The 23053-nt window shown below is 39.3% G+C and overlaps 1 protein-coding gene and 2 long non-coding RNA genes across 6 annotated transcripts in view; 2 read left to right on the forward strand and 1 right to left on the reverse strand.

Moving 5' to 3' along the window:
• The window catches only part of LOC107320522, a 44533-nt gene extending 21833 nt beyond the window's left edge, over window positions 1-22700 (reverse strand). Inside the window, exons 1-3 of one of the 3 annotated variants that reach the window (XR_001558298.2) lie at window positions 19496-22700; window positions 4292-4381; window positions 3704-3768 (exon numbers count right to left, since the gene is read on the reverse strand). This is a non-coding gene — a long non-coding RNA (uncharacterized LOC107320522). Of the gene's footprint in view, window positions 1-3703; window positions 3772-4291; window positions 4382-19495 lie in introns of all 3 variants that reach the window. The other 2 variants (XR_001558297.2, XR_001558299.2) reach the window with 2 other exon arrangements.
• The window catches only part of SHISA9 (shisa family member 9), a 170733-nt gene that overhangs the window by 46695 nt on the left and 100985 nt on the right, over window positions 1-23053 (forward strand). The window lies entirely within an intron of this gene.
• LOC116654083 lies at window positions 1784-18142 on the forward strand. Its single transcript, XR_004308963.1, has 2 exons — window positions 1784-1895; window positions 3596-18142. It is a non-coding gene; the product is annotated as an uncharacterized LOC116654083 (long non-coding RNA).

The following is a 23053-nucleotide window of genomic DNA, read 5'->3' on the forward strand; positions in this document are numbered from 1 at the left end:
AGTTGGTCTCTGCTCATCTTTTTGCTACCAGATACTCTTTATTGTATCCCTTTGTGGGGGTTTTTGTTTTTTTTTTCTTTTTTTTTCTTTTTTTTTTTTCCTCTTATTTATCTAAGCTAAAGTTTGAAAAAGTTAAATAAGAAATCTCTTATTTTGTAAACAGGGAAGTATAAAATGTTTCTTTCTGCCCACAAAGAATGGACTATGTCCACTCCAGCAAATCCTTTGACCGTGATTTCTTTACAGCTAGTATATACAAAGAACAGTGACAGAAGAAGGAACAAAGGGAACAAAAACCTAACTAGTAGCTGCTGTTGCCCAGAAACAGGCTAACAAGCTACAGAAAGGGAAAGTTACCAGAAAGAACATGTAAGTCAGATGTTTCAGGTCTTAACTTCTTGGGCTTTTTTATTTAGGGTGAAAAATGTTTTCGAAAATAAAACAGTGATACAGTTGTTTGGATTCAGGGAGGTTATTTGACAGTGATTGGTTTTCAGGGGGTTCTCATGCAGAGTAGCCAAGGTGGATGGCTGTTACCCATGGCAACAAACTGTTGGGGACTATAAAACAGCCAAAGTTTTCCTGCTTTGATTTCCTCTGCCAGAGCCCTAAAAAACACATAGAGATGCTACTACCACAAATCTGAACTTTTCAAGACTGTTTAAAATGTCTCCTTTAGTTGCTGCTGACATCCTCCAGTCCTCGGCTCTGGCACATCAGCATGACTGAGCAGCAGAGCTTCCCATGCGCTGGGTGCCCAGGCCATCCTATTTTTCACCCATTCCCCTCCATGACAGCTGTGTTATCCTTTATTCCCAATACTGAGGTGGCCACCTTCCCACATCTCTGAGAAGGCTTTGGCTGGCTCTGGTCACACCTCAGTCTTTTTAAGTGCTACCCAAGGGCTAGAAGATGCAGAGTTCTGGGAAACTCCTATTTCACATAGGTTCTCTCTTACACACGTATTTAAAAAGTGCACTGATGGCATCTGATAATTAGAAAAATAGTTTATTTTTTGTTATCTTCAAGTTGCCTAATTTTTTGGTCCTCTCAGAAATCCTATATGAAGAAGACCTGTAGATACTGATTACTAGGGTCTCCTCAAAAAGTCACTGCATGGAAAGCTTCTGATTGCAGTAAGTTGAGGTTTTAGAAACAGATGTGCTGTGTCCCACAGAATGCCCTTCCCTTCCAAAGGGAGAGGACTGAGGCCATAAGGAGGCAGATAATTCAGTTTGAATTTCCAACTGGGAGCTGGCATGCAGACAGTCCACTTTATACCAATGTGGTGCTCAAAAGGAGGAATGGGCACCTCATTTAAATCTGTACCATGCTAGTAAAGGAACATGAACTGGTTTTAGAAGTGTTCTCTAACAGCATGGAGGAAGACCAGAAACAGGAGTTTGGGGTCCAGTTCAGAGCACAAGCTGAAGGAGGACATGTTTACAGCAGCTTAGAGCAGTTTCCAGAAGAGAAGACTGCAGAAGTGGGGCAGGAAGACCTTAAGGGTATTTATTAACAGCTGGTGCTATTAAATCAGCCATCCAGCACTACCATTCCAGTTCCCTTTATGGTGCTGGTAGTATGAAGCAGAAGTATTTCCTCCTGATGTTTTTCCAACACTAATTTCACAGAGCTAGTAATTGGGAATGTGTCAGAGGATGGCTCTTGTGTCCCACCACACTGCAGCATGGATGGGTAAACCACTCCTCAGGGTCTTGGGAAGGAAAGAAGAGAAGCTGAAGACAGGCAACATTTACATTTGTATTTTTATTCTTTCCCATATGATGATTCTGTATGTCTCATGGGAGCTCCAAGTGATCGGCTACAAACTCTGGTTGATGTCTCTTTAAAACCAGTTTGCTGTGCTCCTGAAGACTGTCCTCCAAGCAAAGGTAGTGTATATAAAATACGATGTAAATACTGAAAATGTGCCTTTTCTCTTTGAAGCTGCCTGTAATTACATATCTAGGGAACAGCCTGATGTTTAGATTTTCAAGTATATGGCTGGTTATGTTTTGCTAAACAAAAAATTTGCCATTTTTTCCCTTTCTGGTTTCACTACTTGTGGTCATAAATTATGTTACAAAAAGAATGAGGACTGAAAGCAAGTCACAGCAGCTCCTAAACAAGGGGCCAAGAGCTAGTAAGGCACTTTTAAGTGGTGGCCATCTCCTCTGAGCCTCTTAAGAGCAATTCCAGCTGGCTCTCTCTAACAGTTGGCACTCAGAAGAGAGTCTGGCTATTTCCCATGATGTTGGATGCCCAAAGTGTTCTACTGCTGAGCCTAACACAACTTCTTGGGGAAAAAGGCTGGCCAGCTGCCACAGCTTCTCCCCTGTGCAGCCAGACCAAATGTCTCCTGCTCAACAGAGGTGGCTTTGAGCCCATGAGGTAAATTCTGCACTTGGATATGGAGGCATAAATTCTGAAAGTCTGAGCAGGTTTCAAAGGGGGTATTCTAGATTTACACCAGTTTTCCTACAGTCAGAAGCCAAACCAAGGCCTAGAGAATAAAATAATTTCCCACTTTTTGTCAAAATTTATAAGGTTTCTTCACAAAACTTTCAAACAGGATTTATCCTCTGGTTAAAAATGCATTTCAATTGACTTCATCATTGTCAACTATTGAGCAACATCGCCAAAATCATATTTTGCTACCAACACAGGATTTTTTTCTTATAAATGTGTATAGATGTGAACAGTACCATAGAAATAATTTAAGCTATAAATTTACTGCCATAAAATTATTGCCATTTCACTATTTTTCTTAAATTTTTTTAATAATTTATATTCTTTCAGGTTAGTAGTTAGTTTCCTTTATACCAGTACACCAGTAATGCAACCCTACAGTTACAGATATAAGCTCCAAATATTGGCCTCCAGCAACTATGCACTGATTCAATGGGATTCTAGCTAACTGTCACTCTGTGTTAATTTTCGGGCAGTATTTGTTTATAAATTTTGTTTTTCAACATTTTAGTCATTAAAATTAGGGAAGTGTAACGTATTCAAAATGCTTAAGTATTTTATTTCATGTCCTGAAGAAAAATCCTTTTTTTTAATGTAAGCCATCCTGCGCTATAGTTGACATCACCTATGAGTCTGTTTGGGACAGTATTTGGGAATTCTGGACATTTCAAAAATATGCTATTTCATATCAGTGGGTGTGTCACTAAGGTTACTTAACACTTCATAAAATCATATTTTCCATTGCTTAAAGCACTGATAAAACTTCAACCATACGAGTTGCATTTTCTGTGCTTTCTGCTTCAGGCTACACTTATTTAGCTACAGAAAGTTTCAGATGGAGCACTTCAGCTTTTGAAAAACATTTAGCTTAGCTCAGTAAAACAAGTGGGACATGGGCATGGGAAGAGGCAATAGGAAGTCAGAACCAAAGGGAAGGAAACTAATCAGCTACTAGGAATGGGAAAGACAGACCAGGGAAAGAGGATGGAGCAAGGAATTATACTGACTAGTAAGATCTGTGGAAAAGGGAATTACAGAACTGAAACACAACTTGAAGATTGGGCTGACAGAGACAGAATAGAATTGGATAAGGAAGCTGGAAATGTTTCCTGTTGCTCTTCAGAACTGGGCCACCCGTCTCTGCTTCCATGCCTTGCATGGAAGTCCATGGTAGTCCATCTCAATGAGCAGGAAAGTACGGCCTGTATGGATGAAGGATCTCCTGACTGACCTCAGCCATCGAGATGACTACTCTCGCGTTTGGAGAAGGTGATCTTTGAAAATGACACAGAAGAGCTGCTGGAAAAGAAAATATCCTTTATGTTAAATGCTGTCTCAGATTATAATGTGCTGTCACGTTATAGCCTTGCATCTGTCAAAGATTTTTTGTCCTCCTCTCACTAACTGATGCACTTAGACTGCATATTTTCACAACTACTCATTTCTTATTGTATGTCTATCCTGAACTTAGATTCTGATTGAGAGAAATGCACTATTTATTGCAACTGAGACAAATAACAATTCATATTTTGAACACAAAAAGCTTTATTCTAAACACCACTCTCAGAACATCTCAGTACAGCACTTCAAAGTTTGGAGGAACTTTTGACTTCCATTTCTCTGTGCCTCTATTAAATGCCATCCTTTATCTTTCAAGAGTTTGTGAAGTTAAATTAATTAGTCACTGTGAAGCCCTTAGAGACAGTGGTGAGTGATAAATGAGACAGAAAAGTCTGTGAGATAACCATTTATCTTCTGAAATGCTTTGAACAGTGAGAAACAAATAAGATTGGTGCCACACACAGAATAAAAAGCATACCAGAAGTGTCGGGCAGGTTTTTGTGAGTCTGCTTAACCTTGGCACTGAAAGAGGCAAGGATCCTTTGTCAGACAATGAGAAACATCAGTGCTGCAAGGAAAAATACATTTCATTAATGTCACAGAACATATTTGCCATAGAACTATGGTACTGTAACCACAGCAGCTTTCCCAGGTATTTTGTTACATCCCTCTTTACAGAAACAAAGCTTAGCTGTAAGTCTAAGTTAGCAGCTTAAAATATGAACACTATCCCTTGTTGTCTTTCATGGAAATCAGATTATTTAGAGCTAGATTTTCTGTTCTGCTCTTTCTAAAAGATGGGGTATGTATTTATAATTCAACAACTGCCATTCTGACAGCAGAGAAACTTCTATCTGCTTCAGATTTAGAATGAATGAACTTTAAAGCCAAGGATGTAATCCATTCAGTGAAAAATTTGCAGTGGTCAAACCCCAGCTGTAACCATGGAATTCTGTGGTTTTACAGCACAGTGAGACTGAAACAGATGGGATGAGTTGGTGAGCATAAACCTCTGGACCTTTGGCACCTCTCAAACCTGTTTCTGCCTCTGACACTATTCTGTGAGTTCTTTTCACAACTTCTCTTCAAGTTAGAAATCTTCTTTTCCCGTGTGTGGTTTTTGTGCTGTTTCTCTTTCCTCTGCACTATTTATTTCGCAGATATCTTTTCCAAGAGTACATCTCCTTTCAGCTTTCTTTTGTTGAGCTAAGTGAGATAAACTCTTAAACTGCCCCACATAAAATGGACTTCCTGTTCTTTTGAGAATGCTCTTTTTCCTATTCCTGCATTTTGAACTCAGTGTTTTGATAAGGCTGGTCAGAACTGTAGTCTAGAGAATACAGTGACACCAGAATTTCCTGATGGCCATCTGGAAAACACATACTGGCACTAGAAACTCTGCACTATTAGCAAAAGGCATCTGTAGTACACAAGGCTTTACAGATATTATAAATTTAACACGCTTATATCTTTTTCCTCTTCTGGTATTCCAGAAGAGATGAGTTAGGTTGGGAGCAAAATTGATGGGAGCACTGGAAGCTGGAACTGGATCTAAAGTCTTCACTTCAGAGCTACAGCAATTCATTCTTTATTGCAAACAAACAAACCAACAAAAACAAACAAAAAACACCCCAAAAGCCAAAAAGAGTACAAAACCATGTAATCTAGAGGAATATTCTGTAATAATTAAAGTTCCTCATAAATTATGATTACTGCCCTTTCATACTATGAGCAAAATTGTAAAAATGGAATCGGCTTACAAGAAGCCAGTGCCATTTCCACTGAATGCACCAGAGGGGTGAGGATGGAAGAAGTGGCCTTGCCCAGCTGTGCCTGGGGCAGGAATGCTGCCGCCCAGCTGTCTGGCAGCCCCGGGGACAGTCTGGGAGAGAAGCCAAGCGTGGCTCTGTGCTGAGGGCTGCAGGAGTAACTGCAGTATCCTTCCTGTGCCACTCTTCAGTCACCATCACAGGAAGTTTACAGTTTTCCTCGATGCCATTTATCCCATTGAAATCTATTTCTCTGAGTAGTGACATGCAATTAAAGAAGACTTTATCTAGCAGGAAAAAAGGAACATTTGCGCTTGCGCTCACTCTCTTCCACCTCCATCTGACAACTGGACCAGGCACTTGGTGGTGGGACAAAGGGAATGAAAATGCAATACTTAGAGGTATCTGGAGCCTGTGCATTCAACTTTTAAATGTGACAGGATCAAAAATAATTTCTCATTTAATATAGTAAGCATCTGGTTGACATATCAGGTGTTTTGCAGTCCGTAAGACATTGTTAAAAATGTAACCAGCCATGGAGTTTTCAGGAGGAATCAGTATATATGACATGTTCCGGTAGATGACAGAAATAAATCCTTTACATACAATGTCAAAGGCAGAAATCTTCAGCCTACGCAGTCACAATGAAAAGCAGGATGATCCTAGGTGAAAAGATATTTTTAAGTCTGTACTACTGTTAAGATTACACAATCACCCATTTGGCTTATGAAAACTGAAGGTACAGAGATGAGAAGACCAAGGAAAAGGATCAGGTCTTCACAGCTTCTAGTTTGTTACAGGCAGCAAAATACTGTTTGAAAAGACCATATAGGTAGGAGGAATGAAGAATGGTGATGTTATCAGACCATGAAAAGTATGGGGCATGAGATGCCCTGGAGGTGTCTCTTAACAGTTGCATGAAAAAACAACATCCTTTAAATCCTTTGCGGGGTTTTTAACAATTTTTATGAATATTTACCATTTTATTCCTGATAATCTATTGTTGTTCTTCACAGCTACCTGAACATCCCTTGTCACAGCAGTTTTAATGTTGCCATATTCTGAACAAAACCACACCAAAAAACACGCTGAACGTAATGTTCTTCTCTCTTAAACATGCTTGGAATTTCACTTCCACGAACACTTTAGAAATTTCAATCTCTTATTACTATCTCTTATTTACACTGGCTGAGGGACAGAAACGGAAATGAAAAAAGACAAAAATAGATGGCATCATCTTCAGAGCTGCCCCATGACTCCAGCCTGCACGGAAGGTGGCTGGTAGAGTACAGCAAGCCCAAGCTCCATAGGTTCCACTCATAGCTGGGGTGTGAAACCTCCACAGCACAGGGTTCACAAACCTTTCATGGGGCAGCCAGGCTTTGTAAGAGGGATGGCTGCACTTTGTCTAAAGCAAGGCTGTTCCTTAAATGAAGTCAGCTTCAAGCTCCATCTGGAAACTCCAGAAAAACGGTTCACGGTAGGCGGAAAGACTGAAGTTAGCATGGCACTATGGGCCCAGATGAAACAAGCTGCCCCCAGAGGCAAGAAAGGCCTGGAAGCTTTGATGTAGCTGGAGCATAGCTCCTTTGTTTTCTGTTTGTATAAGGCTCCCCTGGGGAGTTTTTGTTTGGGTTGTTAAAATCTTTTTAACTCAAAGAGCTGACAGTAAGCACTTGGGAGCAAAATGGTCTCTTTGAAAGTCTTTTTGCTGCTCAACTGCACTGGCCAGCCCTGCCAATTTATAGCTCTGCTTGCTCTCACTGCTCCAAAGGCTGCTTAAGTAAACAATTAAGTTTTGCTGATCACTCTGGGCACCAAGGTGGCAAAATATGCACTTTCTGCATAGCCTAGAACATACTCAGTAATGTAGCCTAGAATATACTCAGAGCAAAAAAGCTTTCTCTCCCTCTTTCTCATGTCTGGTATTAGGCAGCTCAAGGTTTCAAGTTTTAGTAGTCAAGGGCAACCTACCTGCAGCAAGGACTGCACTTCTGGTGTGTGAGAGCTCTGGACTGGGAAACATCATTATTAAAGGAGGGTGTTGGTTTACACTTAGTGTTCCTTACGTAAGGCTATCCCATTTGAATACCTGACACAGTCAGTTCTGATTGCTGATCAAGGTTGTTGCATGTTCCCCCCGCACAGGCAGATTTGGTAAGTACTGCTCATTATTTCCAAAACAAACCAGTATGGACCTTGCCTCCTGCTTGCTGCATTGGCTGCCTGTCTCCTCCCATGACCTAAATGATGGGCACAATGACTGCCTCACCACCAGCTGCACTCTGTGCATTTAATTCTGAAGCAGCAGAAAAGTCTAAAGGCAGAGAATATTGATGTACTGTTCCTACTTAACACAGCTTCACAGAGTAAGATTTGGGTTGTATGTGCAAGCAGAAAACATTTTGCTTCAAGGTGTGTGCCACAGTGGGATCATCAGAACATATCTGACTGCACAGATCAGGAAGCTGTAGTGCTGGGTTTGGATAAACAATATGGAATTAAGAGATGGTTCAGAAAGTTTAATGTGTTAAAAAAAAACATTGATCCATTCTGAAAAGATCTTTGGGGAATGATAAAAGAACCTGCTCTATCAGAGCCCCTGATTTTATATGGGAAAATATCTTAAAAAGAAAGAAAGTAAGGCAGACTTGAGCAAGCTTTTTGTCCACTCTGAAACTCAATATCTAGCAAATTCCATCGCTTCTAGATTTTAGACTTATTTCAGTTGGGCAGATGTAGATGTCATCACTCCAGCCAGGTCTTATGTCCACACCTTCAAACACTTCCCTGTTCCACTTCACTCATGTTGCTGTGGGCAGAACACTGATGGACACAGTGTAAGGACAGAATATCTACTTGCTTTGGCACCAGTACCACACTTTTTCCTCTATGAACAGGATCACAAAGAAGTGATTGAGAATGAACTTCTGTTCCTTATTTCTTTACATACATGCACACAAGGGGCCTTTAATTTGTCCCTGTGCTCAAGCTCCTGTACAGATTTGTAAGCACAGTTTACTGCATTTTGTCTCTTGACAGTTAAAAGATTTATTTCCACTGCAGAAGACACTGGGTGAAAAGTCACTATATAAAAGTGGTTTGTTTTTTTTTTGGTTTTTTTTTTTTTTTTTTTTTTTTTTTGAGAAAAAAGAAGTGGTTTTGCTTGATGCAATTATTTTATCCTGCCTTTATCTACCTAAAATGGCAGCACTTTGTAGAACATTTGGAGAATGCAGGTGTTTTGTGGGAAGTAGTAATGAATAATTCACGAAAGATTAAAAATACTTTTTGGGCTTAATTCAGAATCTTTTTATTTCCCCTTAGTTTCCTTCCCTATTTATATTGAATATAAACAAGGAACTTGTTCTGAAATAGATGAATGGGAATGAACTAGAGTGAAATAAGTTGAATGATTCCTAAAGTAATTTGATAAATTCTAGACCCTGTATTAATACCTGACTAAAAGTATTTGCTTAGATATTCAGATCATCCACTCAGCCACAGCTGCAAGGGATTTGTAGGTGGTGAATTATCTAAGAATCTGCCCATTTTTGGTGGCCTGAGACATTGTTGTTGCCTTGAGCTATAGCTGAGCCTTTCACTGAGATTGTGCTCCTCTTTTATACCGCTTCAATCAAGTGTTCCTATTAAACAGGGCTGTGGAGACTATATGGAAATGGGTAGGAAGGTGCAAGAACAGATATTACAGTTGGGAATCAAATGTTGTTCTGAATCATCTGGAAGACTCTTCAGCCACAGTCCTGTAGATGAGAGGACTGATGAGAGGAGCACTTACAGTGCAGTTCTTCAGTGTGAATATCCTAGAACACCCTTTTTACAGTTGTTTTTATCAATTTATGTGAGCATTTGGAAGATTTCAAAAGACTTTACAGAAAGAAGGTAGCAAGAGAACAGGTAAAACACTGCTGCTCCAAAAAGCCCCGACAAGGAGAATTCCAGTCCATTCTGAGTCACGTTTACATGGTAACAAAGTACAGGGTGAGTGAGGAGGATGTTTGAAGGGGCATTTCCAAAGTCGTTTCTCCTCTGGTTTTCTGGGGCTATACCTGCGTCTAACCCAGCATGCTCTACAGTGAGTTAAGCAGATACTCCATCCTTTTCCTTTCTTCTGTTAAAAACAAGTTGTAATTGGTCACAGTGACTTGGTATTTTCATATAAAGCTGAAAAAAACCCCAACATTTGGCTTCTACCTTTAGTACTTATTTCTCTGGTAGTGTGATCTAAGGATCATAACCTTGACTTCAGGTGCCTTTCAACCCCTAGATTTCAGAAAGGTTTCAAGGTTAATATTATTTTTGCTTGTTTCTTTTTCTCACTACAAATACGATGAGCAGAAGGATGTTGCCATGGAGACATTTCATAATGTACTTAAAGGCACATGTTACATTTATGTGCCACAGAGTCATCCTGATTTATGTCTGATATTATAAAGATGTGCAAAAAATCACCTAAAAAAAAAAATAAAAAATACACAGTCTACTAACTTTCTCAAATGTTTAAAATTCTTATTTAATTTTCAGATGAAACAAATTATTTGGCAGACACTGTTATCTGGAGACCTACACATTTACAACCAGAAGGGAGGATGACAGCTTATTAGAACTAGTACACATTGCACTTACATGAGGTGTCATCACAACCTGAAGTCCAGCTTTGCAGTATGCTGGAGACTACAAATGAAAATAAGAGAACTCTTGCAATCCAGTTTTTCCATGGCTATGCCATGTGCTTGTGGTAGACCTGTATAGAATTCAATGCATTTGTTTCATGCTTTTTGCCTTCAAAAGAGGCAGAGTTTTTAATGAACTACTTAAAGTACAGCACCATCGAGCCTTCTCTCAGGCAATCAGCAGCCTGGATGCTAGTGCTGCATGTTGTTGAAAGCAGCTGAGGTGTTGCTGACCACCTGACTTTCTCCCTAGCTCTGGAAGCTCACCTGCAGGCTATGTGCCCAGGCACTGCTGGGGCTGCCCTGTCACCTTGATGTGCTCAAGCACACGAGTACACAGCACATTCTGCTTTTCCTTGAGTTGGAACTTTCGGGCTCACTGCACCACATGCGAGGTTGAGAAAAAATAAATATATCCCTGCAGTAGCCACAGCCTTTTGTTGCCAGGCTCAGGGACTTCCCAAGCTCTAGGAGAACTGCGGTGACTTGTATAGAATTTATGTGGAAGATGTATGGTGACCCTCTGTATCAAACAGAAAAATATGTGTCTATGCACAAAAACACACCAAGTACTGTTGCCTGCAGTTCATCTCTTACTACCAAATATTAAATGTGTTGCAGACTGAGCATTTAGTAGCAGTCTTCACCTAACATAGCTGAGAGCCAAATGTACAAAGAAATGACACACAAATTCTATTACATTTCAGAATATATGCATATGTCATTAAGAAATCTCAACTATATTTTGAAATATCGTCAGAACATCCACAGCTTCAGACATAACTTTTATCATGTCTTTTTAGTGACAACTGTGGAGTAGCAATCATTTTCACATGACATAAGAAAGACAAACCAATAGCAGGTGTGCATAATTGTTTTGTAAAAAACTTGCACATAATCCCAGTAAAATGTCTTGAACATTTACGATTAAAATTTAGCGCCATGAACTCTGAGAAACAAAGGAGATTCTCATTATACTTTGACAAAGGTCAAGAATACTATCTGATTACATACAGAGACCACAACAGAATAGCAACCGCTCCATAAAATTAATTTAAAAACGTAAGGAGTATGGAAAAATCATGGTTTATAGCTGTACATGGGATTTGTTGAGTAATATTTTCAGGTCCAAACACTTTTAGACCTTTCTGGTTATTTGCAGCATAGGTTTGGTCTGAATACATTCAATCATACAGTGCTGCAGCTAAAACACCAGCAGGATGGACCACTTTTTTTGAAAGTAAGAGGAAAATATTTTTAAAACACCAACTGAACACACAGCTGCTGGTTAAAAAGAAGAACCAAATATGAATAAATAAATAAATTTCAAAAAGTAAGAAGTGACAATAATGGCCACACAGAAGAAAACTCACTTAGCATGATAGAAGTTTGCAAACATTCAGAACTTTGTATTTCCCTAGAAACATATGTAAGCCGTAACAGCTCACTCCTAGCTATGTTTGAAGTATTAAACCAAAGCCACTTTGGAGCTAGAACAGAAATGATTAAAATGGATCTTCAAAGGTGCACTTGTGATAAATTTCATCTCAGGCTGTGAGTCTCAAGTAGGGTTGCAGTAATTTTTCTCAAAATTTGCAGTGAGAACCTTTAGAAAGGGACTCTTCCATACAGCACAGAGCAGCAGTTCTGCAGTTTGAGGATTGGCTGAAGAGTCCACATGGTACCAGGACACTGTCAGGCCAAGTGTACAGTCGGGGCAGTGCACAGCTGTCCTTGCAGCCAGCCCAAGGGTATGAACGGGGTGCCAGTGACAAAATGCCTTTTACTCTCCTTTACAAATTGCCCTCAAATTATACCCTCTGAGTTCTGACTGCTGAAACCACTGAGGTCAACAGTCAAATTGAATTACAGCTTAGGATTTAAACAGGCTGTAATTTCAGTCTTCTATTTCCATCTTCCTACATAATCCTCTACATGTACTTGACAATGTGCCTTTGTCAAAATGACCGAGGGCTCAGCTCCTCAGGAAGAGAAGGCAGGAGAAAACCCCTCAGCCTGCTGCACTGCTGGGCCCTGTGTTCCTCTCCTGCTCCCCCAGAGGACAGTGCTGTGAAACCCTGCCCTCCTGCTCCCTGCAACTGGTACTCCTGTCTCTTTCTCCTCTGTTGTGCAGGTACAGCAGATGTATACAATGATGTGAAGACAAGAAATAGCCCAATGACAATTAGAAGAGCAAGAAGGAATATGTATTCAGCATTGTAAAATGTCAACTGTATTTTAAGATTGCTGTTGCTTAAAAACTAATAGCTTAAAAATAGACTACTGAAATAAGTACAGATGTGCATGCATTTGAACACATACAGGAACAGACACAAAAGAGAAACAGGTTACTTACAAGGAATTAAACCACTCCATCTAATGCTTACATTTTCAGCTGCATATTCTAAATTGAAAGCACGAGACACAGTGCGTTATATGTGGTATTTATACATATAATATATTATGCACATTATATATATATATTTATATATATATTTATTACTCCCTGTTCCCACCGTGACATACACGTGTTTTTCTACTCATAATTTCTACACATATGCACTACATATGTACCCTATTTTATTCCATTTTACAAGTAAAGGAGAAGATCATCAGCAAGCCACTTCCCTCACAAATGCAACATCAAAGACAAAAACACTGCAGTCTCAGCAGCCATTCGTCTTGTGCGTTATTCAGCAGGAATGGCAATCTTTTTCAATACTACCTTTTCCTTCTTTTTTTACACCGTGTTTTTGCAATTTCCAAGTGCTTTAGCAAGTGGGATTGCTGCACGGGTTTGGGCACAGGCTGCATCCTGCATGGTGCAGTGTGTTGCCATGGTGATGTGATGTGTGGTTGCCATGGGGATGGAGGCAGCGGCTTGGCCCTAGTCTGGCTGACACCTGGGGCAGGGATGTGCATGCAGAGGGTACCTGGCAGTAGATGGGCTTCTTCATGGTGTGCCAGGGATTCTGCTGAAAATTAAGTAGGTTCTTTGTCTGAAATGAATTGTGTGCTAGTCTGTACTGCAGGAGCAATGTAGTTCTGATTGCAGGGAGATGGGAGGTATGAAGAGATTAATTGACTCAAAGTCATGTGAGGATTCAACACCAGTGCAGATTTCTGCACTGCAAGGCTTTCCCAATTCTACTGTATTGACTGAAAGCAGAATTACAATGAAAGGCTCCAAAAAGAACTGGGGCAGTGAGCAAAACCCATCTTGAAAAGCATGTTGAAAGGCAACAGCACCAACATGCAGGTCACACTGCAGCAAGACTTTGAAACAAAAAGGCTGTGGCACGTCGTCTACCACTCTCTATGGAAGAACTAATCGGTGAGGCAGCAATGCTGGCTCAGAGATTGCCTCTCAAAGTATACAGTTTCATTCAGCACACTAAATATTTGGGAGCTTCAAGAAAATTCATCTCACCAGAGTAGCTTCACAGAGAATCACATGATGCTTTCCTTGCCCTCCGGTTTCTCTTCTGAGAATAGTTTCATTTATTCCACTAACTTTTAGTGGATACTAAACAATGGGTGCATGGTCAACTCTTACAGAAGACATCACTAAACTAAATGCAAAGAGCCTTTTAAATGGTCAGGATTCCTAATTGCTCTGACAACACTTCTCCTGGTATTAGGATAAGTAATAACAACAAATTGAAAATGATTTTGAGCAGAGAAAGGAAAGAGATAACTGCTCCAAAAGACACAGATAATGAAAACTGCACTAACAGCCAGTGTTTCAGCAGCCTCTTCTTGTGAAAAATGTTGTTACATAATTTTTCTTTCTTATCCAAACAGATGGATTCAAGTAAGAATCTGCATTAGCTGACAATAATCAATATTCAGGTCTCCAGCCTCCATTACAGGTGCTCCAAAGTACAGTGGGTTAGATAACAACTCTTCCTAAGAGTTACAAAGAAATTCCATGTTAACACTGCGAGTCATTATCAAACCAGCATCTTGTCAGCCTTCCCACAAACACCACCAAAGCCATGCTAAGTACTGGCACATCTGCACTCCGTTGGAGAAGCATTAGAGATGTTTTAATCCTCACAAACACCTTCCCCAGTGGAATTTCTGGAACCTTCATCCTATTTTTATCACTTCACTTTGAATGCAAACTGTTCACTAGATGGTTTCCAAAGAACACAGAAAAGACTGTCCCTGCTTGAGAAGCTTGTAACTGAAGAATCACTTCATCTGCTTTAGAGAAATTATCACTACAGAGTTTATAAACAACTTCTTTTTAATGTAAGCCAATATAAATTAAGAATCAAATTAATTTCCTGTAATTAGAAAGCACAGCACTACCACTGTCTGTGTTTCTAAAGTTGGAACACTGTCCTTTTAGTATCTCTTATTTTGGCTTTGACAATACAGTGCAGCTCTTGGAGCAGTACTGCAGATGTCCTTTGTGCAGGGACCCACCCTCAAACTCTTGCACTGCCTTTGGCAATCAACTGTGAAATAAATACATACATATGACTCAGTATTGTAACTGTGACTAGCGTGCTAACCTCACTCATTCGTTCTGTCTATCGTAGTTATTTCTAGGGCACCACACTATCTGAATGCCAAAAATTGTCCTTGCCAGGAGCCGAACCCACACAGGCTCAGTTTCTGAAGGAGTGCAATTTCTGGGACCAGAAAACCACTTCCGTTTAGGGAGCAGACAATTACTGTAAATGGAATGGTAACCTGCATGGTAGCTCCCAGCTTGAGGTGGGCTCAACCCAAAATTCAGTTGCAGTATTAAGGTTCTTATCCACGTTTTTCATTTTTTCCTCCCACAACCACAACTCATTTTTCCATTTTTGTATCAAAGATAAGATCCAAAATAGCATGAAATACATTTTTTCTGGTAGAACTAAAATCAATACAGTAAATATGAGGGATGGTGGGCTCCAACTTTATATTTTACATTTATATTGAGTCATTTTCTTGACAGGTTGTGTTACTTTGAGTATAGCAGACACAGGAAAACAAAAACCATGCTTAGCAATAAAAATAATCGGTACTTTATATAAAATATTCCCCCAACTTCTACTGTGTTCCTGTTTTAAAGATAATGGAAAAGAGGGATGGAAAATGGGCAGAGGCTGTACTCTTATAATTTAAGTATGCTCTAAAAACCACTATGTGTGTGTCACTGCAAAGCAAGATGACTTGGCTTCACAGACCTTGTCCACTCATAGATGACTTTTTTATTGCAGGATTAATATATTAAAGTTTTTATGCATTATACCATTACTGGATAAAGGACACTTGTAGCAGGGGAGCATCTATTTGCTTTCCAGCAGAAATAAATTGTGTTTTGGGCATTTTTCCTGCTGGGTTCACTGTTCAGTCAATCTGTAGTACATGAACACCTTTGTAGCTTATGCAGAAGTTAGCACTGTTCTAATTTTCACATCTAACAATCATTAAGGAGGAAATTTTATACAAAAACCTGGCATTTCATATATCCAGTGTAGCAGTGTCTCTGCTATATGTATGGTGTGACTATTTTAAAAATAAAAATATGCATTCTAAGATAGACTGGAGGACAGCTAGTAATTTTATTCACAATTTAAACACAGTGAGCAACTCTGAATATCTGTCTTGTCTGGAGGCTTTTTCTTTAGCCAGCAGAGAGTCCTTAAAGCTTTTATTTAGGACACATAGGCTGCAGTTCTAGAATGATGGCTTTGAAACCACCATATAAATTTTTACCTGAGTCACATGCTCATCTCATTATTTTTTTAGCCCTCCACATAAAGTTCACATGGCACTGTTACAATCAAGTGGCAGCAACAGAAATATTATGAGATCACAGCTCTTATATTTTGATAGAATTTTTGAGATTGATTATGGCAATTTTTACTTAAAAATGCAACGAAATAGACTATGGAATCGCAATCCAATTTAACAGCTAATAGTCAGTCACATGCAAATGTAAGAGGAAAAATCTAAGAGATTTTCTATATGCATCATAGTATAATGCCTGATAACAATCTGAAATTAACTTTACTTGATAATGAGGAATGCTATGTTATCAAATGCACACTACTGCATTGCTCGTGCACCGATCCAGCACCTGTGTATGGCACTGTGTCTGCCTAGAGTGTCAGGCAGAAGAAGGTCAGGGCCCGCACTGCACAGCTTCAGGAAAGCCTACCCATAAACACAGCTCACCAGTGCACAGGTTGTTCTTTATGAAAGTTGGCATAAAATCAAGTGCCAAAAAAACTAATGGGGTTACTTGTGCTGATTTCAGTGGGCTTTTCTGTATGTCCCATAAGGTTAACTGGAATTGGCACAAATATATTTTACCTTCTTTTTTTTTACCATTCTAATTTTTCTACCTTGAATTGCTGTCTTTTTTAATTATATGCTATCAAACCCTTAGAATTAAGCGTAATGCTGTCCAATAATGTTGACAAAAAAAAAAAAAAAAAAACAAACCAAAAAAAAAAACCCAACTAAAAAAAATAAAATTAGAAAGAGTAACTGAAGTTAAAAGAGGCAGTTAAAAGTTAATGGGCGAGCGTTCTTCAGGAGGGGCACTGATGCCATGTGGACCTGAGCTCATGCCAGGGCCATCCCTGATGTGTGACCCCAGCTGGCACAACAGGAGAGACTGAAAGGGACAGCACTAAATCCCGTCACTCTGCACTGACATTCAAGTACATCACGTGTTTATAAAGGTCTGGATGCTGATCATGGAAATATAATAAACAAATGTCACTGTTATATCAAACACTGTACAAAGCAGCTTCAAACCCTCTTATTACAAGAATGAGTGAAATTTCCTTGTATTCTTAAAATAGTGTAAGATATTTTATTGAATTTTACTTTGCTATGATCAATAATGTAAAATATATGGGTTTAAAAACTACTTAAGATTTTTCATAGGTGCATACACCAAGATTACCTGGATACTCCAGGAGAAGCAGTTAAGTGATATCAGACAATGATCCCACCCACATTTTTAGGGAAACCTACTGTTCAGATGCAGTTGCTCATGAAAATATTCAATTTCTAAAGAGGCTGAATAGACAGTGGAATGAAAATCAACAGGACACAATTACAGCATTAAAGAATATACATTATGCACCAGGTCCAATTCTCTTAACCATGATTATAAAGCAATCTGTAAAATAATGAGTAGTAAAGCAGCCAATATTTTTTCCATCAAGGAAGCAGTTGCTCCATGTGGTTCTGAGTCCTTTCAGCACTTCTGCTCTATATGTTTAAAAATTCATTTTTAAAAACTGTGCAGCTTCTTCTGTTCTTCGGCAATGAAGACTGCATGATGAGGACAATCACTGCTGATGGAACAGTCTCAGCTATGACTTCAGCTCTTACTTCATAAATAGAAATTTGCCAAGGTTATTCTCTACTTGCATGTCCATTACAAAAATGCAAACAAGACAGTCATTTGACTTTCTAGAATTATACTATCAATTTGCCTAAATTCAGAATAACTGTAGCAGACACTTTAATTACTGATAAACTTGAATCCGAAAGAACACAATGCAGGGAGTCAAGGAAAGACGGTCAAGATCATCTAAGATGGTCAGAGAAGGGTAGAAAGGAAGATTACGATGCAAGTGTTACTGGGAGGGAAAAGAGAAATCCAACAACACTGCTAAGAAAGATGCTTTCAGAGTTGAATACAAATAAGGAGAAATTAGCAACAATTGCATTAATTTGCATTACTTCAGAGAATACTAATTATGTCACTTTAAAAGCAGTTTTAAATTTTATTTTATTTTTTTTCAGAGGACCCATAGTCTTCATCATTAGTTATTCTAGTTGATATTAGGTTGATTTATACACAACAAATGACATAACTGAGTAAAGGGGGAAAAAAAAAAATCAAATCCCAAGAATCCAAACTAAATGAACCTCCCACTGACCAAAGCACAGCTCTGGCCAAGGACAGACTGTCACACCAGGCAGACAGAAGAGATGGAGTGAACAGTGCTGGTGCAAGATCTCATCAGAGACACAGCTTCAAAATGAAGCTGAGATTTGTAGCTGCTAAGAGAGAGGCAGGTGGCTGCCATGACATGAGGGCAAACTGAGCCCTTTGCTCCTACTCTCCGTATGCCCAGAACTCCTCTGCAGCACACACTGACTGGGCTGGTGCATTTTCATCCCTGCAGCCTCCTATATTGAAAAGGACAGATGTGGCTTCCCTCTTGATTATCTACAGGAGAGGAGAAACCCTCTGCAGAGGGCAGACACTGTGGCTCAGCAGCAGATAGATATGCGTGCTCCTCCCTGCTTAGATGGGAAGACATGAAGTGAGTAATGGCAGAAGGGTACAATTCATGCAGTAAGTTTTAGAACAACAGTAACAGGTGTGTAAGAATGAGGGATAAGTTAACAGGAATTTTTAGAAGGCTGTGATGTCAGCCAACATTTGATGAAACGGTTCCACAAACTTCCCAATGCCCTGAGCCCAGGGGTGGCAGCCCAGCACTTCTGAACAGCATCCTTTTGACTTTTGCACCCTAACAAGGAAATGCTTCACTAGCACAGAAAAATGCAAGATGTAATTTGTGTATGGCATTGCCATACATGCTGACTGTATCAGGTTGCTTTTCTCCCCAGAGCAATGTCACAGTTCTTCCCTCAAATATGCACTCTCAAAAAATAAGCATGATCTCAATGGTTAAGAATTGATTATGACTCCATTAGGAAACAGCAATATCTGCAACTCCTCCCTAATTTAAAGACAAATCAATTCTAAGTATATTAGTACTTCTAGCACTTCCAAATTCTGAGTTAAATGCTGTACAAATTACAAAATCCTCAGTTATTTTAATAAATCTTGTTTACAGACAACTCTAAAAATCAGTGAAAATGAATTCACTCAGACTATTCTGCCCTCAGTGCTGACAAAAATAGAACAAATTTCTTTTTACTACGGGAATGTGAAGAAAAAAGCTGTAATAGAGTATAATCACAATATGGTAGCAGCACATGTTATTTTGCCACTATTAGAACTGATACGTTTAAGTTTGAGAAAGGAATTACTTTCAAAGGAAAGGTTTCTTTCTTTCCACTTGTTATGGAAAATAAATGTTGGATATAATCTTGGTAACATATTTTTAGTTTAAAAGATTTATGTTTTAAACACTGTTATTGGTCTTACGGTATCAGTATCTAAGACATTTACTGTACTAGTTCATCTGCTGTAATCATTTGTTAATGGCTACTTACCAAAGTACAGGAAGATTCAACCCTGTATGATGTGAAGGGCAGCCCTCTGGGCCATACAAACCAGTTAAAATGTTTCATTTTGCCTCTCTGGTTTGAATTCAGCAGAAGGGCCAGTATGCCACTGAAGTGTTTAAAAACATGCAGCACGTGGTCATGAGTTAGCAACGCTCAGAAATGAACAGGTTCCCTAATTGGCTGTTGTACGTTGTCCTTATTCTTAATTGTCAAGATGCTACAGGAAGAATGATTCATTTCCTGATTCATGTCGCAGGAAGGAGGATCTCCCAGGAACAGCTTTTGTCACTGCAGTCATGCTGACACTCTCACAGTACAAAGACTCAGGAGGCTGAATCTTTCAATTATTGTCCTTTGGTTTAAACTATTCAATTAATTCAAGTATTGACTTAGCAATTTCTTACTGACCTACTTCCTCCTGAAGCAGATCTGTTGCAAGCACTGCATCTTTATCAGAAGAGATCCTTTTGAAGGCTCAGTAAGAACGGTTATGAATATAGGTGGTTTCTTTCAAAGTATTTGGAGATTATTTCAGTGTACAGGACAGATCCTTTTCTTTCCAATAAATGAAAACAGCAGTATCCAATTAATAGCTGATGTTATTGTACGTTGTAGGGCACAGCATATACACACAACTGATTCCTAATTACTGCACAGTGCCATTAACATTATGTTGCCCATGAAATATTACAATTCAAAGGCATTTTAAGCGCTCTAATTTTCTCTAGGCTTGGCACAGCTCTTTTCTTTTGATTCCTGAAACCTGAACCCTGATCTGCAGAAGTGAGGGCTGTGGACATTTCCATTGTTCCACTTTCAGGAAGAGGATTTGCATTCAAATGAAACAAAAAGAGAAGCAGTCTATAATTAAGACAGTGCACAAAGAGATTTGTTGATGAAAACTCATGAAGCTGATGATATTTTTAAAGGAGTATGTAGCCAAAGAGAGAGTTCACACATGCCAGAGCCTTTCCAGTTAAGCATCTGGCAGGATACTGCTGAATGGTCTGACTGCAACCATTGTGCTCAGCCAGGCTAACTCACACAGCTTGAGGGTGAAAGTTAGTACCAAAAAGTTCTGAGCAAAATTGAAAAGAATTGGATGTTGTCAATTGCTTCTATCTGTAACGTCTGTCATACTGACTGATACAATGATGACTCCACCTGAGCGCTGGGCCACTGGTCCCTAGAATATCATACTGTCCATGTCTGCTGAAAAAGAATTTGGTATTCTCTTTCCCAAATAAAATGCTTTAGACTTCTACAGTATCTATTTGTTAGTAGTGAAGACTTTGGAAATACTGAAAAAATATAAAAGAACAGTTTGCCAAAGCACATGTGGAGAGGGACATGAGCAGCCAGGGTCTGCACAGCCATACTGTCACACACAGGTGGGCAAGTTTGTGCTGCACAGACAGAAGCAGGGAAGACTGCGGCCCACAGATTTAGTCCCACCTTATCTTCCTATGAGACAAATGCCTTGTGAATACGTGCAGATACAATTATTAAGTTAAAAATATGTATTTTAATAAAAAATCTGACAAAATCTATTAAACGCTATTTGACAACTGTGAAACTTCTTGGTCATCAAGCAGTATCACTTGGAGCAGTACATGCAGAAAATCTCGTGATCAGAGCAGTACTACGCATTCATGCTTTTTTCCCTCTTCAAGACTTTGTGCGAAAATTTTGCAGTTTTATAAATCGCATGTTTGCAGTTGGAGAAAAGCATGTTTTGCACCCCCTGTATCTGAATTATCTGTGTTTCCTGGAAAGCAGTATTACGGAACTCTATGAACTGTCTTCAGGATTCTTCTGTCAGGTTCAGTTACAAGCTCATTTTCCATCTTCCTGTGCTATAAATGCAGATTATGGTATGGCAGATAGTGTGGTCTCTTGATCCAAACTTTAAAAGCTTTAAATCTAATTTAACTTTTCTGCTGAAGACGCATTAGCCAAAATAACATAGGTGTTATTTTGGTAGGGCTAAAAAGAATAAAATGTGGAAACAAGTTCCAGCTTTGTTATTCAGCTACCCTTGATTGTCCTCTGAATTCCCTTCTTTTTATTTTATATACAAACTGATCTACAGGCAAACATGAGAAAGCTGAGACACCACAATCCACACTGTCTCCTTTGTACAGAGGATCAGGGCTCAGTCTTGTCCTGGCCATTACCCATCTAAGTAAACAACACACACTATATGATTTTCTTTGAGTGGTGTCTTTATAGTGGGCAGGGAAGATAAAGGAGATCTGCAGTGGGGGCAATACTCCTACTGCTGAGAACGGGTCACGTTTTAGATGGTTTAAGTTGCCCTTTTTCTGGACACCAGCTAATTATCCCAGCTACCATACTGCTGTTTGTCACGTCCATCCACAGCAGTCACTTTATTCATGTTGGAACATATTGAATACATCAAAATTAAACAAGGCTGTAATTTTTCATCATTTTTCAAAAGAAAGCATTTTCAATCAGTTGTTATTTGCAAATTACTGTTGGGTAGTATGGATATGGGAGAGTTTAACCTGTTCACTTTTATTAAATGTATGTTCTCATACTAAACCTTCACCTACTCATCTAGATCTGGCTATTGCTGTTAAGGAAGAGTAACTCTGAATGTTTCTCACCAAACAAAAACCTACTTCCATCAAAGTGCAGCAGAAAACACTAAGACAGTTTTTTTCCCTTAAATCCCTTCCTAATGCATGCTTATATTTGAATTATCCTACTTTTCAATTCGTTCAGCAGCTCTCACTGATACCACCCATTAGTGGATTTATGGTAATCCCATGCATTATTAACAACTCAAGTTTTATTCAGCAAATGGCATATTAAGTATTGTGATATTCGGAATAATATAGTGCAGCATCTTTGAACATCCAGTCTGATCTTCCATTAAACTTTGTTTTTCCAGTTGATATTGAAGAAACTGTATACAGGCATTATCTGCATTTAGTTTATACCAGGATATTACATATTACAACAGCAGAATGACAATCTACCTACATAAGGTACACATGGACAATTAGGAGCAGCAGCCCAGTCTATCCTGCTCTGTGTTACTCAACTCACCAAAGACAAGTGCATGAAAAGTTCACTCTACAGGCACCTTAAAGTTGAGCAGACTTTCACCTTTATCTCTGTCAACCCTCTGGCTTGGCACCTATAGCTGATTAATACAGAATCACAGAATTGTAGGGGTTGGAAGGGACCTCTAGAGATCATCGAGTCCAACCCCCCTGCCAAAGCAGGCTCCCTACACCATGTCACACAGGAAGGCGTCCAGGCGGATCTTAAATATCTCCAGAGAAGGAGACTCCACCACCTCCCTGGGCAGCCTGTTCCAGTGCTCCGTCACCCTCACTGTAAAGAAGTTCTTCCGCACATTTGTGTGGAACTTCCTATGCTGTACTTTCATCCCATTACCCCTAGTCCTATCCCCACGCACTAAATACCATTAAGTTTCATTGTGATCTCTCATTGTAGAACATTTCTTAAAAGATTATGAAGATCTTAGCTAATAACTGAAGTTTTGCTTTC

The sequence above is a fragment of the Coturnix japonica genome, chromosome 14, assembly GCF_001577835.2.
Source record: "Coturnix japonica isolate 7356 chromosome 14, Coturnix japonica 2.1, whole genome shotgun sequence".
Taxonomy (NCBI): domain Eukaryota; kingdom Metazoa; phylum Chordata; class Aves; order Galliformes; family Phasianidae; genus Coturnix; species Coturnix japonica.